This window comes from Lactuca saligna, chromosome 2 (assembly GCF_052625555.1).
Source record: "Lactuca saligna cultivar CGN05327 chromosome 2, ASM5262555v1, whole genome shotgun sequence".
In the NCBI taxonomy this organism is placed as follows: Eukaryota; Viridiplantae; Streptophyta; class Magnoliopsida; order Asterales; family Asteraceae; genus Lactuca; species Lactuca saligna.
In genome coordinates, this window is record NC_136418.1 from 67,897,440 (window position 1) to 67,903,367 (window position 5,928).

Consider the following 5,928-nt stretch of genomic DNA (forward strand, 5'->3'; position numbering starts at 1 on the left):
TGAAAGGGTATCCATCCATATAAGGGTTTGAGTGTGAGGTTGAGTGTGTGTGCGGTTGGGTGTGCGGCCGTACACACAGGTGTGTGGCCGTACACACAAGTGTGTGGCCGCACATACCTTATTTGGTGTGTTTGGTCCGATTTTGTGATACTTAAGGACTTTCCAACCCTTCCTAGAGCTTATATCCAGGTTATACTAAGTCTAGAGCACTCAACTGGAACCACGAGATGTAACAAAAGATAGTGAACTCGAGTTTTAGTGCTGAACACAGATCAATTACATGGATAGAAGTTTCGGGTTGTCACAACATGTCAAGGGTAGTTCTATGTTTGGTTCCAAGGTGTATCGGGACATAGGGCACACTTTTGGCCTCATTTTTAGTGTTCACGGTCCAAGAGGATCTTGGGCCGTGAACACCTTTTCCTTGGGATTTATGGATGATTTCCATGTTATCTAGTCATGTAGTACCCTTTAATACACTCTAGGGTTGAAGTACTTACAATTGGGGGTGAACGGATGAAGATCCTTGGGAGAGAAATCGGGTTTTCTCTAGTTGGAAATGAAGGAAATGAACCAAAATGGCTAAGTCATACTTATATAGTCTTGAGGGGTTTCGGTGCCAATACCATTTTTGGACCGTAAATTCGAAACTCTTGAAGTTTTGGGCACTTATTGCTACATAATAAACCCTAGGGTATCCTCTCTCCCGATATCTTCTGAAGCACTAACTTTAAAACACTCAAACTTATCCCAAAAGCTTGAAAGTTAGCAGAAACAGATTTGACTTCAATTGCAGTGGATGGTTTTACAGAATGGAAATTTTTGGGTTGTCACATCATCCCCCCATTAGAATGAATTTCGTCCCGAAATTAGCTCTCTTGGCATTACTACTAGGGTTGCGCTCATCTGATTTGCAGAATACTCACTCGTAGACCTGGCAACTTTGCCCTGGTGTTCTTGAAAGGATTCATACTTGGTCTATCTATCATTACCTTGTGTATACAAGACGTATATAATTAGGATTAGTAGGACTATCGGATGTGCGACTCTGTGACAACCCTATATTTTCCAAAATCATTGTAACGCTCAAAAGTCAAATACAACTAAATTAACCTTGAAAATAAAGTATTCAAATATCTAAGTTGGGATGCATCAAATACTAATTAACGTGTCAAGGTTTCCAAAAACATAAAGAACGCTCAAAACCGGGTTATATTGAAGAAATTATAACCACTCGTATATTTACGACACGCCGTTAAAACATTATTTGACGTAAAAAGTAAAATCTCAATAATGTGCATTTTAGCCTTAAGTATCTAAACATAAATCGTAGATCTCGTTAAAAGGTGAGCGTGCATAAAAAGATCGCCCAAATTGGACCTCGTATGAAAAAGTTACGAATTTTCGAAGCTTCGTAACAGTAGTAGAGGGCTAAAAACTCGAATTTAAGATCGAGTGTAAATTAGCTAACGCAATCCAAATGAGAGTTGAAGATCTCCGCAATAGGAGCAAATGGATGAGAAGACAATCAAAAACCGACGTCGAATAAAGAACCTATGAGTTTTAAACGAACTTTAAAAGGCCCAGCCTATTAAAAATATATCATTAAAAATAAATACAAAACTAGCCGACGGAGTCTAAATGAAAGTTGTAGAGCATAATCTCACCTACGCGTGGATATAAAGAACACGAAAAACGGAGCTCGTACGCGAAAGTTACGGAATTTAGAAGAAGATAGGGCGGATTACGCCCCGCGTACTAGACCCAGAGTCGAGTCCCATCGGCCCGCCCAAGCTACGCTTAGCTAGCCAGGAGTCGTAAGCCATGACGCATTGTTACGCCCCCCGTAACCGAAGTACACCCCGCGTACTGACTACGCCCCGCGTACGTCGGAGGTACGCACCGCGAACGAGGGTTTCCAGCCCTATAAATAGAAGGCATAAGCTCGAGTTTTTACACACAAATCACAATCCCTCAGTCATTCTCTCATACTTCTAAGCTCCAGAGACCCTCCCCTCACCTCGGTTTCCGCACTCGAGCCCCCGACGAAAGATTTACGTTGCAGAGATCCCCGAAGAGCCCGACGACGCAACTATCTGCGATCGAAGTTCTACTTAACTCTAGTCCCTCTCTTCAAACTAAACAAGTGAGTTCATACCCCTACTTTTCAATTCTTTTCATGTTTTAAGGGGGGGGGGGATACAAGTACATTACACGTTAAAGTATCGTTTTATAAACATAAATGAAATTTCTATCTTCGAATATCGATACAAACATCTTATGTATACAAGAGCGATTATGTCACTAAGTTATTTCTACTAAATGGAACATACTATCTGAAAAACTATAATGGGTATAGTTAACAAGTCAGTCCCACATTTTACATATACATCTTGAAAAACGAAACACTTTCAAAAGAAGTAAGGTCATTTCATTGTAAATCTACTTATACTAGGCAATGTGAGATATTCAAACTTCAACGTACATTTTTGTATGCATTTCAAGTCCTGTATTATATACCATAATCTCTTGGAGGGAGAGCGTGATACTTGTGTATAGATCTATACGGGATTGACAATCCCGCACCTAAACTACTAGCTATAGTTAGACCGGCAGGTCTGGGGTGACAAATGTCATAATACTGCAACACCTGAAGAATGTTGTTACAGGCCGTCAGTGTCAATAGTATGGTTATAAAACTCACATAAAAAGTATAAAACAAGATTGACTTACGAGATTCATATGTGCATTGCAGTTTTCTACATTATTTTTCATACAAAGTTGTTTTTATCATTTGAGTATAAAAGATACTAACACATTCCAACTTTGGAAACTTTTGAATCATCTTACAAGAAAATATTGGACTTTCTAAAAACCTCGTTTACCAATTTACTACCAAAAAGGATATACTTTTCAACTCGAAACACTCATGAACTCACCAACTTAATTGTTGACACTTTTCAAAACCACTTGTATTTCTCAGGGAATCAGTAATACAGGTAACTACCAGCTTTTGGGAGAAGGAACACAAAGAATGTTTTTATTATTGAACATTTATCATCATATTGTAATACTCTTTTGATAACATGTATAACGCAACAATATACGTTTTCATTTTATATATATGATGGTTGTGTTACTTTTTTTACAATATTCAATTGTCGTGATACTACGTGAAGTCATCCACCCCCGAATGTTTCCGCCATTCTGGTTTGGGGGTGTGACAGATTGGTATCAGAGCATTGTTTATAGTGAACTAAGTATATCAAACCACATAAGACATACAAACTATAAATACAACGGGAACCAAAAACCCTCTGATAAAAACATTTTCATAGAAATATATTTTCTTTAAATATATACATTTTTACCCGCACGTATCAGCCTCGTATCATGACAAGTTTTTCAAAAAAGTAGTATGGCAAGTTCCGATACCACGATTGGGCCTTGAAGTATGTTATCAAATCGAGAATAAATATAGCCTGGTCAACTATATTTATCTTGGATTTGACCAATGTACGTCGAGGAATGGTCGTAGTAGTCAACAAGCCAAAAACTTATAAAATCTAGATTCGCTAAATTGAAATACTATAAGTCTATTGTTAAAAATAATTGAACGACAAAATATAGCGCTCAGTAAAGATATAAATAGGCTTAGGAAGTCGTTAAATAGAAATTTCTTTTCTTATAAAAATCTCATACCTCTATCCCCGTACAGACAAATGGCCGGATTTCCTTTACCGGAAGACCCCTACTACCTAAATCAAGGTAACGGCGGCTGGATAGAAGAAGACCCAGAGGAAGACCCAGAGGAAATCGAAGAAGAGGTCGAAGAAGAGTTCGAGGAGGGAGTCGAAGAAGAATTCGAAATTGAAGTCGGAGATCGTGGAAATTTCTAGCGGAACAGACTCCGAACCGGAAGTAATCAACCCTCCCATCCCCCATCCTCCCGTAATCAGACCATATCAACCGGGACCCATTCCCATCTGGGGAAGCCACCTCTACTACTGGAGCCGTCAGCAAGGTGTACGCCCTCCATTCGGCATGTGTCGGGATTTTTACAACGTCAGTGGAGGAGGCTAAGCTGATCGAGCACTTCCTGTTGTCGTGAACGCTATAGCTAACCAGAACTACCAGGCAGACCAACAAGCAACCAGAGTTCGCGATATCAATGCTGCTACCCAAGGTAACGTCGCTGACATCCGCCGTTTGGAAGGACTACATGAGAATACCCAAATCTACACAGGGACACTTTAGAACCAAATGATAACAGCTCTAGACGAAATAAGAGAGATGAAAGAACAACAAGCAAATTTCGAGAGGCGACTGATGGGAGTCAAACGGTCGGATGCCGAATCCAGCTCCAAACACCACAAATAGAGTTTGTTCAAGCTCCAACAATTTTGATATAGACTAGGACCTCGGATAAAGTTTTTCTCTTATTTTCTTTTGTATCTGTAAACAGAGACCCCTAGATAGGTCAAATTTTCCTAAAAACTAGAAGCATAATGTAACACACCTTAGGTGTGACATATATATAAATATGCAGTACTTCTTTATATACCTCTCGAAACCTCTGAAATTAACTAAATTGTTGTATTTAATTTGAAACCAAAAACTAAAGTCAAAACAAATTACAAGATACGACTAACCCTCAACTACACGGTTCTCAAAACATTAGAAACTTATAGTATTCGTTCTTATTTTCTCTACCAGAACATGCCTCCTCGAAGATCAACACGCAGAAACTCAACTCAAGCACCACCTCCACCACCCCCTCCAACTATGGATGCAACTATGTTCCAAACTGATGTAACAGCCGCTGTAACCGCGACGATGGCTCAAATGAGAAACAATGGGTCAGGAGGAGGAATAAATAGCTTTACTAATGGCCCAAGCCAAGGCCGTTCTGGAGTCTGCACTTACAAAGACTTCACCAATGGAAATCCTATTCCCTTTTATGGGACTGGGGGAGTATTGGCTCTGTCCCAATGGATAGAGAAAACGGAAGCCGTATTTGAAATTTGCGCATGCCCTGAAGAAAGCAAAGTAAAATTTGCTGCCTGTACATTCTCTGAACGCGCCTTGACATGGTGGAACGGCCACGTCAAGACACTAACCCTGGTGGTGGCGAACTCCATGGGTTGGGAAAACTTGAAGTGAATGCTCCTTCGGGAATACTGCCCAAGAGGCGAGATTCAGAAGCTTGAACAAGAGTTGTGGAACCTTTCGATGGTAGGCTCGGACATCGCAGGCTACACCAACAGATTCAGCGATTTGATAACACTTTGTCCTGGGATGTTGATTCTAGAAAGCCAAAACGTGGAGAGGTACATCTGGGGATTATCACCCCAACTGCGAGGAAGTGTGCTAGCTTCCAAGCCCATGACCTTCGACAGTGCCAAGGAACTGGCGCAATCTCTCGTTGATCATGGCGTCTGCCAAGGAGTCACGACTATCGTAGCTGAACCAACCAAAGGGAACAACGACAACAATAACAATGCCAACAACAATAACAAGAAGAAATTCTGGAACAAGAGAAAGGGGCAAACCTCGCAAGAACCTTCAAAGAAACAAATGGTGGCGGTTCATGCTGCTACTGCTCCCGTCACAACTCCTACAACCCCGACGCCAACAAAACAACATGCAGGGAACTTGCCAAAGTGCAGCAAATGCAACTACCATCACCACGGAAATTGCCGCGCGATGTACTGTAAGAACTGCGACAGGAAAGGGCACACTGCCCGTTTCTGTAAAGCGCCAGCGCGGCCAGTCACTCAAGTTCCTGGTACTGGGGTAAGCCAGCATGTTATGGATGTGGAGAAACCGGGCATTTCAAGAGGGACTGCCCCAAGACAAGGAATGTGGGTGGTATTAGGAGAGTGCTGGCGATAGGTCAAAATGAAGCAATAACTGATCCAACAGTAG